At 39.1% G+C, this 10,962-nt stretch overlaps 1 long non-coding RNA gene across 1 annotated transcript; it reads right to left on the reverse strand.

The window, feature by feature from the left end:
• Positions 1 to 8,922: 8,922 nt before the first annotated feature.
• On the reverse strand, positions 8,923 to 9,754 carry LOC139435600 (uncharacterized). Its single transcript, XR_011644826.1, has 2 exons — positions 9,242 to 9,754; positions 8,923 to 9,021 (listed from the first exon to the last, which is right to left on the reverse strand). It is a non-coding gene; the product is annotated as an uncharacterized lncRNA (long non-coding RNA).
• Between the last annotated feature and the right edge of the window lie 1,208 nt (positions 9,755 to 10,962).

Consider the following 10,962-nt stretch of genomic DNA (forward strand, 5'->3'; position numbering starts at 1 on the left):
GAAATGTGTGTGTGACTGTACCGGTTATCCGCCGGTCACTCCTCAGTGAGCTCAGCAGCCTCTGGAGTTCTCTAAATTAAGTTGGGAGTGATTAATTCTTTAAATGTACGATTTTTCTGCACAGCTCAAGAGAATAAGGCTAGAAAGAAGCCTTTCTTTGATTGTTGACTCTCGGAACTGTGAGCCCTGGTTCATATCATATACATGTTGCTATTGCAGTGGCGAATCGTCAGGGCCTTCAAGGTATTCAGAGAATACCCTGGAACACTCAGATAAAACAAAGAAAAAAATCGTTTTAATTATATAAATAAAATGTATATAAAATGAATAAATGAGAATCGTATCTGTGTTGTTGATGTGTTACGTTGATGTGTTTGTCCTTCTCGGACCATGCACTACGCATTTCAGTGGTTTTGTGTTAGAAAAGAAAGCAACCAATCAGATCTTGTTCTGGGTCTCTGGGTGGAATATCCTTCAACCAAGGTATTCTACATCCTTGAGAGAATGCCCTGGCCGTTGCACTGAATGAGAGCGTACGTTTGGACTGACAGTTTTATCAACCAATCAGCAAAACATTTCAACAGGAAATTAAATATAGTCTATAACTAGCATTGTTCAAGTTTACTTTAAGCAACAAGCTTTGTTTGCCTAATTACAGTATGTCATCTTGAGTACTAGGATTGCTTGGAATGTGAAAAACATTGCAAGATTAGAAAATAACACTTTGGTAACAATGGAATGAGAAAGTTGGTTCATTGTAATCCTGTCTTCTCTCAGACAAATGATTGCTATTCATATTTTGCTTTAGGACAAAGCAGCAGAAGCTGTTCAGAGTGGATGAAAGACTGAAGGTTAGCCTTTTTCTTTATCTCATGAACCTGAATTCCTTTAACATCTCTTTCATTTTTTGTTTGCTATGAAACAGTATTTAAGATACGAAAACTTTGTAGATAAAGAATTATCACCTAAATGAGGAGCATACACTTATTTTTATTTATTTATTCATTTGTTTAACAGGGACAGTGCACATTAATTAACATTCCTGTAAATGTGCCAGAGTTAGCCAAGAGGCTATTTTTCATCTGTTGTCCCTGGACAGATTTTATAAGTGAACCTAAAACAAATTTCATTTAAACAAGTAAATACAATCAAATTAAAACATGCAACATACATTACTGGAATACTTAAATAAATAAAAAGACAGAACAATAAAACAAAACAAAAGAACATGTTGTGACAACCCCTCCCCCCTTCTGCCTGTCTGTGCTCCCTGCCTTGCTGTCCTCTGGCATGGTACTGGGAGTGTCGTCCTGTTTGTGCCCGCCCATCTAGAGGCGGAGCCTCAAGAAGGCATAAAGGCTTGCCCAGCTGGGAGGTTCACTTTCTGATCCTGATCCTGTCCTGCTGCAGCAACCGCAGCCTTCCACCTGTGTTTGTATTTTCACAAATAGAATAAAGATTTCACAAATCTGAAACTGTGTTATAAGAATCTTTAGACCCTCTGGGATAATCCAGTCCAGATTTGATGAGTGTAGGTCTAGTGGTTTTAGATCAGGACCTGGTCTAATGTGGTGAAGATGCGAAAAAAGCACTGAAATCTCCCTTTTTTAATTTTCACAAATAGAATAAAGGTTTCACAAATCTGAAACTGGGTTATAAAGAATCTTTAGCCTCTCTAGGATAATCCAGTCCAAATAAATCTGCTATGCAGCGATTTAAGAGGTTCAAACACGGAGGATTGTTCGCTCAGCGCTGTAAATTAAATGTCCCTTAACTTTCCCCTTAACTGCCGAATCGGATGCTCTGAATCGGAAGCCAACTTCAGCGTCGTCAATGTTTTACTGTTTATTAAACTTTGGGACAACATTACAACCTTTTTATTCAGCTCATGCTGCTTTGAGGTAGAGCAAAAAAAAAGCCTATTTTCAATATTTCCACCAGATTTGATCATCTTTTATTTAGGTTAAAGTGTATTTAATTTATCCTGATCCCATAATAAGACAATCACAAATAGACAGCAGCCTTTTGCTTAATGTTAGTTTGTGCTGTCAAAGGGATGCAGGTGTGACTGTCATTTCATCTCTTTAGTTTTAAAAAAACCAGAACAGTACATCATTTTAAATTATGCTTTAGGGATTGTTTGTCTGAAATGCTGAGTTACATTTTGCAATAACACTTTTGCAACACTGTGTCTAATATGATTAATTCCCTTTTTTATTTTTCTCTTGTTTTTCTCTGTAATTAGGAACATTCTGGAGAAATGGATCTGCTGGAGAAGGACCCCTAATCTGAAAAGTGCACAGCGGATCATCAGGACAGAGCTGCATCCACCTGGACCCCCGAGGTGCTGGAGAAAGAAAAACGGCGATCAGGAGCATCCTCCACCCAGACCTCTGCTTACTGCCGTACTACAGACTGGTGTTTTACTTTCAGAGTTTAATTTTGTATGTGTCCTTTTTTTTAATAGATATTTAACGATTATAGCGTGAGTCTTTTTGATTCCCCAAACAGCTGCTTCTATACTTGCTGCACATATAATAAAAATAAACAACTCCATAAACACACTTTTGCTGATATTTGTGTTACTGCTGGTGATGTTAAATAACATGATTGATTTCCTCTCTACTTTGTGATAAGATGAAAATACAATATTAAATTGTAATTGTTGAACACATTGTTTATTTCATTTACTGAGGTTTTAACCATTATTTACAACATGTGTACATAAGCAGTGGAATAATAGGGTATCTCTAGGTCATTAAACTGTCTTCAGTTAATTTTATGAATAAAGAAATGGACGAATTAATTTCAATAAACATGTGAAAACTAAATCATACAGGTTTTAAGGGGTTTATTTGTGTGAAGACGGCAGCAGCCAGTAAGTAAAGGGCGTCGTCTCTTGTCCTCGGTGGCAGATTACGTCACTTCCGCCAAAAACCCAGGAGGTATAGAGAAGCGAAGTCACGCCCATCTACTTCCGGCCCATGGGACCCCGGAAGCGAAAAATTAACATTGAATTCAATGGAGAGAGAAAACGTATCTTTTGATCCCGTTTGAATTGTGCCACGAACTACACATATGATGTTTGTCAATCTTAAACAATAAGTTCCATGTCAAAAAAGTCACATTTTGTCGTAAAACTGTTGAAATATAAGACTATGAAAAATACGCGACTACAAAGACTACAAATCCCAAATCCCATTCTTGCTCGCGTAAGTGATGTCACAGGCGATAATGCTCCAAGTGGTTGCGACTCGTAATTAAAGCGAAGAAGAAGAAGAAGAAGATCTCATAACTGATTTATTCCCTCCAATAAATAAGAGATTGCTAAAAATAAATTCACTTTTACAAGATGCCTGTGTGCTTTGTACCAGGTTGTAATCACATAAGTGATCATACCACTTGCTCGTTCTATCGCTTCCCGTCTGATGAAAGGACCAGGAGTCGTTGGACCAAACATATCAGGTAATATACATGTTTTGCATGGAACATAGTCAAGTTAGCTACCTAGCTAGTAGCGAGCACGTTAGTTAGCATCACATTACTTAGCCTTGTCATTTGTATTAGCCTTAACATGAAGTAAACCCAAATGTTAAACAGTAAAGAGTAGTCATGATGGTAAGTATTTTGTGAAACATTTGAAGAGGAGCCTATCGCCCCCTCCACCAGGTGCTAAGGGGGCGGGAGGTAGGCTAACGGCAGATTAGCATCTGCGATCTTTTCTACTTAATGCTATCTGCACAAATGGTTAACATTGAACATTAAAAGATCAGGCAGTTCAGGGAGAGTCGAAGGAAGGAAGGCAGGCAGGCAGCTTTGCATGACATGTATTTATTTATAGAAGGACCATGCATACAAAAACATTCATCTCAGCAAAGAGAAGAGATGCAATATGCCAGATTATAGCTAATAGCTCATTTCCATCTGTGGTCCATTCTTCTGGACGTGTTTCATTGTGATGAGAGTGAGTCAATCTGTTTGTTGGAAAGACAGTAGTTGAGTGATTACTGAGAGAACATTATTAAAAGAGATAATTATTCAAAGTGTTGTTACTTTAAAGTGTTGTTACTGACCTTTTTCTCTTTTATTTCCTTTCCCTCACCTGTAACTGCTGAGACCCTGAGGAACATGCACACTGACCTGCCCTGGCAACCTGATTTCCACTGTACGTAATAGTATTTGGTTATGGTATATTATTTATATACATCAAAGGCACAATGCACCCCCCAGAGACACACATGTATTGAGTGTGATATTGTGCATAGGTCAAGTGAAATCATCTTTACACACTAGAAAACTGTAGGAGCGGCAACTTGTTTTGAAATTGAATTTTTAATATCCGATAATAAAGTTGATCTGTTTTCTTTATTCTTCTCTCCAGCTCCATCCATCACCATGCTCTGTTCCTGCAGGTCCTGCTTGCTAATCAATGCTCATATGTTTTTACACAATTACAAATAAAGTCAATGTATTGTATGACATGAAGTTGTGCTTCATTCGGAGTCAATAATACATTCATTCTGCCTTCAACTGCACAATGACTGTGGACTGCACCGACATCCATGTAGCTGCCCCCCAGTAAGATGAACCAAGCAAAGAGGGTCACCATCATGCCCAAGGACATCCAGCTGGCCCGCCGCATCCGCGGAGAGAGGGCTTAGACTGACCCGAGAACAGCACACCCAAACACAACGGCTCTTTTAAGAGCCACCTACAGTTTCAAAGAGTTGCAATCCTACGTTATTATAATGATTAAACTGGTTCATGTGTCACTTAGTTTACTGAACCGTGATGAAAGAAATGAGTGAGGTAGTGGTTTACTGAAGTTACAAAGACATTAATATATGAGTAACAGGTCAGTGTAAACACAAGCTTCTGTCAATTATGGATCATTCAAACTATATACAAATAATATGTAATAACGTTCTAAAACAAGTATTCGGTATATTCCTTGATAGCTTTTGGAGAAGGTTGTTTTTAAGTTTACTAAAATCTATCGTTTCAACTGTTTCACTTTATAAAAAGGAACAGGTGAGTAGAGCATCATTGAGTTTCTTATTCTGTCAGTAAATTATCCAAATGAAATGTTTATCATTATTTTATTCAACCCTAAACAAATTGATTGTACCTTTTTAATAATGACCTTACATGGTCGGCAAAGTTAAATTAACTTCAGAAAATCAAATCTGTTCTGAGAAAAAACTAATAAATGTTTAAAGATAGGAACTTGCCATCCCACTGAAGAACAGTCCGTAGAGATTTAAAGGCGTAGTTGTAGTTCAGTCCAACGTTTCATTTGGATTCATTTCGCCAACAGGCAACTATTTTCATAAAGAATATATATATTTTTCAAAGTCAACTTTATTGTCAATCTTACTCAGTTTGTGTTTATAGACAGAGATCAAAAAGACGTTTAAATAAAATTATACAATTTACAGATATGTATACAAATATATATATCCTATATACACCATCATGTATAATGATGGTGTATGATGTAGAAGGGAGTGTGGTAGATAACAAGTAAATATAGAGTTACATACAGATCCATGTTACAGCAAAAGATGGAATAACTAAGAAGCACGCAGTATAATAATAATTACATGCAACAATTAAATAACTGCTCAGCGTCTCCACCACAATCCCAATCTGCTGTGTCCTGTTTTCCTCCCCTCTGCATAACACCCATCACACATACGAAACACAACGCAGAGTCTGAGGGTGTTAAGAGTATGTTTATTTAAATGTCCTCCTCTCTACTGGCCAACACAGGGAGCATATGCTGGGTGTAGAATTGTTCCAGGAGGAGGAGATTTCCATGCCATGCAGGGTCTTTGGGGATGAGGATGATGATCGCCTCCTTCGTGGTCCACACAACAAAGTAGCAGAGACTCCGGTCTGTGATGTGCAGCTGCCCTTGGACCTGGTGCCAGTATGGGAGCCTCCATGGGACCCCGGAAGCGTAAAATTATACATTGAAGTCAATGGAGAGAGAAAGAGAAACCCCATGGAGGCTCCCGGAAAGGGAGGGACTTCGCCTCTCTATAGAGAGGCGAAGTCCCTCCCTTTCCGGGAGCCTCCATGGGACCCCGGAAGCGTAAAATTATACATTGAAGTCAATGGAGAGAGAAAGGTTATCTTTTGATCCCGTTTGAATTGTGCCACGAATGACACATATGATGTTTGTCAATTTAAAAGAATATTTTGCAAGTCAAAAAAATTAAAATGTGTCGTAAAACTGTGAAGTTACACATTTTTTTGTGTGAAACCGCTGAGTGAACTACAGGTCTCTTGGTCTCGCACAATACGCGTCACCATCACAAAGATGGCCGTCACGTTAGCAAATGTCACCTGTTTCTTTCAGAATGAGAATAAAAGTATAAAACGAGGTGACTACAAGTCTGGACACGTTGAGAGCTGTACATACACGAAAGGGGAGTTATTCGGTTCTGTAAGAGCAGCGGGACCGGCTTTACAAGATGTTGGTGAGTAATATGAGTGCAATGTGTAACGTTAATGTCAGCTAGCTAACATTAGCTAACAAGGTACACTAACGTGTTTTGTTTCAGTAACTAGTGTTCTCCTTTAGAACTTCGTGGTCTGTGTGTATGCTGTGGATAACATTAGTGTTCACAAGAACAAGGTATACTCCCGTGTTTTGTTTTAGTTGCTCTTCAGATTGAAACGGCCAGTTTTATATCGACTATACTGTATGTGTGATCTCCTTTTACATCTCGTTGTGTCATTTGAGTTTATTTGCTGTGTGTAGATTCAAGGGTTTTGGTTATCTTGTCAATTTGTTTGGTTATCCAGGCACAGCTGTGCGTGACTCCCTCGGGTACACTGGTATGTGTTTTCCTAATGTAGAGAGCATTGATTAATTAATAAACTACACACTGAGTCTAGATCCTGACCAAATCCTTTTTTATTGTTGATCAAATGTTTTTCAAAAATGTATTCATACACATTTAGAAAAATACAATGTACAATCACAACCAGTACAACACACATTATAAAAAATACAGAAAAAACAAACAATAACAACAATCAGACAAAACTATGGAAAAATAACCCCTCCCACCCCCAGATCCGGACCATCCTTGTATTATTGCTCATTCAATCTATTATAGCATGCTAACAAACATGGTACTTTCTTTATTTGTACAGATCATCATGGGAGGCGATGGCGCGAAGCAGAGAGCTGTCTGTGATTGTGCACGGGGGATGTACAAATGCAGCCACGCTGCAGCATTGGCAATATGTGCCATGTGGCAGATCAGCTACACAGATGTTGAGTGCCAGTGGAGGAAGCCTGGCACTTCCAAAGTAGTCCAGCCGGTGTCTCAACTTTACCAACAGTGAGAGGAGACATACAACCCACTGGCCAGAGACATCGCCACTCAGGATGTAGACTGGTTCAGGTCTGCACTGAGGGGCGCACAGTGTGGCATGGCATGGCTTTTGTCACCTGAGCCAGAGCCGCGGCCTCAACATCAGGCCATTGTCACCGTGCCGGAGCTGGTGAAGGGGGTCGGGGGCTTGAGGCAATTCTTGCCTCAATGCGACTGAGCAGAGACCAGCAAGCTGCCATCCAGACAGCCACCGGAGGACAGCGGACAAAGTGGCAGTTACACAGGCGGGGCAGGTTGACAGCCAGCAAGTTTGGTTCTGTGCTGCGGTCGGGACTTTCATCCACTCCATGCGCGTCCCTCATGAAGAGGGTGCTCGGGGGGTACAACTTGGACGGAGTCATGGCTGTCAACTGGGGGGTTTTAAACGAGGCCGAAGGGGTGAAGGCTTTTGTGCAGGCCTCTCAGGAGACAGTGTTCGAGTCTGGTCTCTTTGTGAGTGAGTCGGTGTTTTGGGAGCATCCCCCGATGGACTTGTGCAGCCATCTGCCCTGCTGGAGGTGAAGTGTCCACCATCATTATATAGGATATATATATATATATATATATATTTGTATACATATCTGTAAATTGTATAATTTTATTTGATTTAAAAGTATTTTTGATCTCTGTCTATAAACACAAACTGAGTAAGATTGACAATAAAGTTGACTTTGAAAAATATATATATTCTTTATGAAAATAGTTGACTGTTGGAGAAATGAATCCAAATGAAACGTTGGACTGAACTACAACTACACCTTTAAATCTCTACGGACTGTTTTTCAGTGGGATGGCAAGTTCCTATCTTTAAACATTTATTAGTTTTTTCTCAGAACAGATTTGATTTTCTGAAGTTAATTTAACTTAACCATGTAAGGTCATTATTAAAAAGGTACACTCAATTTGTTTAGGGTTGAATAAAATAATGATAAACATTTCATTTGGATAATTTACTGACAGAATAAGAAACTCAATAATGCTCTACTCACCTGTTCCTTTTTATAAAGTGAAACAGTTGAAACGATAGATTTTAGTAAACTTAAAAACAACCTTCTCCAAAAGCTATCAAGGAATATACCGAATACTTGTTTTAAAACTTTATTACATATTTTTATATAAATAGTTTGAGTGATCCATAATTGACAGAAGCTTGTGTTTACACTGACCTGTCACTCATATATTAATGTCTTTGTAACTTCAGTAAACCACTACCTCACTCATTTCTTTCATCACGGTTCAGTAAACTAAGTGACACATGAACCAGTTTAATAATTATAATAACGTAGGATTGCAACTCTTTGAAACTGTAGGTGGCTCTTAAAAGAGCCGTTGTATTTGGGTGTGCTGGTCTCAGGTCAGTCTAAGCCCTCTCTCGCGGATGCGGCTGGATGTCCTTGGGCATGATGTTGACCCTCTTTGCTTGGTTCATCTTACTGGGGGGCAGCTACATGGATGTCGGTGCAGTCCACAATCATTGTGCAGTTGAAGGCAGAATGAATGTATTATTGACTCCGAATGAAGCACAACTTCATGTCATACAACACATTGACTTTATTTGTAATTGTGTAAAAAAATAAAGCATTGATTAGCAAGCAGGACCTGCAGGAACAGAGCACGGTGATGGATGGAGCTGGGAAGAGAGAAGAATAAAGAAAACAGATCAACTTTATTATCGGATATTAAAAATTCAATTTCAAAACAAGTTGCCGCTCCTACAGTTTTCTAGTATGTAAAGATGATTTCACTTGACCTATGCACAATATCACACTCAATACATGTGTGTCTCTGGGGGGTGCATTGTGCCTTTGATGTATATAAATAATATACCATAACCAAATACTATTACGTACAGTGGAAATCAGGTTGCCAGAGCAGGTCAGTCCAGTGTGCATGTTCCTCAGGGTCTCAGCAGTTACAGGTGAGGTAAAGAAAATAAAAGAGAAAAAGGTCAGTAACAACACTTTAAAGTAACAACACTTTGAATAATTATCTCTTTTAATAATGTTCTATCAGTAATCACTCAACTACTGTCTTTCCAACAAACAGATTGACTCACTATCATCACAATGAAACACGTCCAGAAGAATGGACCACAGATGGAAATTAGCTATTAGCTATAATCTGGCATATTGCATCTCTTCTCTTTGCTGAGATTAATGTTTGTGTATGCATGGTCCTTCTATAAATAAATACATGTCATGCAAAGCTGCCTGCCTGCCTTCCTTCCTTCGACTCTCCCTGAACTGCCTGATCTTTTAATGTTCAATGTTAACCATTTGAGCAGATAGCATTAAGTAGAAAAGATCGCAGATGCTAATCTGCCGTTAGCCTACCTCCCGCCCCCTTAGCACCTGGCGATAGGCTCCTCTTCAAATGTTTCAGAAAATACTTAACATCATGACTACTCTTTACTGTTTAACATTTGGGTTCACTTCATGTTAAGGCTAATACAAATGACAAGGCTAAGTAATGTGATGCTAACTAACGTGCTCGCTACTAGCTATGTAGCTAGCTTGACTGTGTTCCATGCACAACATGTGTATTACCTGAGATCTCTGATCCAGCGACTCCTGGTCCTTTCATCAGACGGGAAGCGATAGAACGAGCTATGATCTATAAGTATGATCACTTATGTGATTACAACCTGGTACAAAGCACACAGGCATCTTGTAAAAGTGAATTTATTTTTAGCAATCTCTTATTTATTGGAGGGAATAAATCAGTTATGAGATCTTCTTCTTCGCTTTAATTACGAGTCGCAACCACTTGGAGCATTATCGCCTGTGACATCACTTACGCGAGCCAGAATGGGATTTGGGATTTGTAGTCTTTGTAGTCGCGTATTTTTCATAGTCTTATATTTCAACAGTTTTACGACAAAATGTGACTTTTTTGACATGGAACTTATTGTTTAAGATTGACAAACATCATATGTGTAGTTCGTGGCACAATTCAAACGGGATCAAAAGATACGTGTTCTCTATCCATTGAATTCAATGTTAATTTTTCGCTTCCGGGGTCCCATGGGCCGGAAGTAGATGGGCGTGACTTCGCCTCTCTATACGATCTAGCACTAACCGTGCAGTGACGCGTCCTAAAACCCGGAAGTAAGCTGTGCTCGGATTCCCTCGACAGAAAGCAGTGAGATTTCTCCATAGGATTTTGGAAAATAGTTTGAAATAAGATCTGTGGAAAACGAACCTGTTAGATAAATGCACATTTTGTTCAACCGGATAATATCCACATGTCTACCCTACTTTTATTATTTTCGAATCATAACTCTAATCGATAGATTTATGACCGATAGATTTATGATTAGCATAAGTTCGTTCATGATGGCTCACTTCAGTGATAGTGATGACATCGTTTGCAAAATTATTAACCGAGTCATTTTCAAGATTGAGTTCCAATGATAAACTGGAGTGGCAAAGGATCAGCTGAATGACCCGCAAGTGCTTCATCCAGAAGGACGGGAGGAAGGACTTTGTGTTTCAGTGATTTGATCATCAAAGTCATTTCAATGTGGGCCGCCGTGCCGACTTCATTCATTTGTAATTGTTACTTGGCTGTG

The sequence above is a fragment of the Pseudochaenichthys georgianus genome, chromosome 17, assembly GCF_902827115.2.
Source record: "Pseudochaenichthys georgianus chromosome 17, fPseGeo1.2, whole genome shotgun sequence".
Lineage (NCBI taxonomy): Eukaryota > Metazoa > Chordata > Actinopteri > Perciformes > Channichthyidae > Pseudochaenichthys > Pseudochaenichthys georgianus.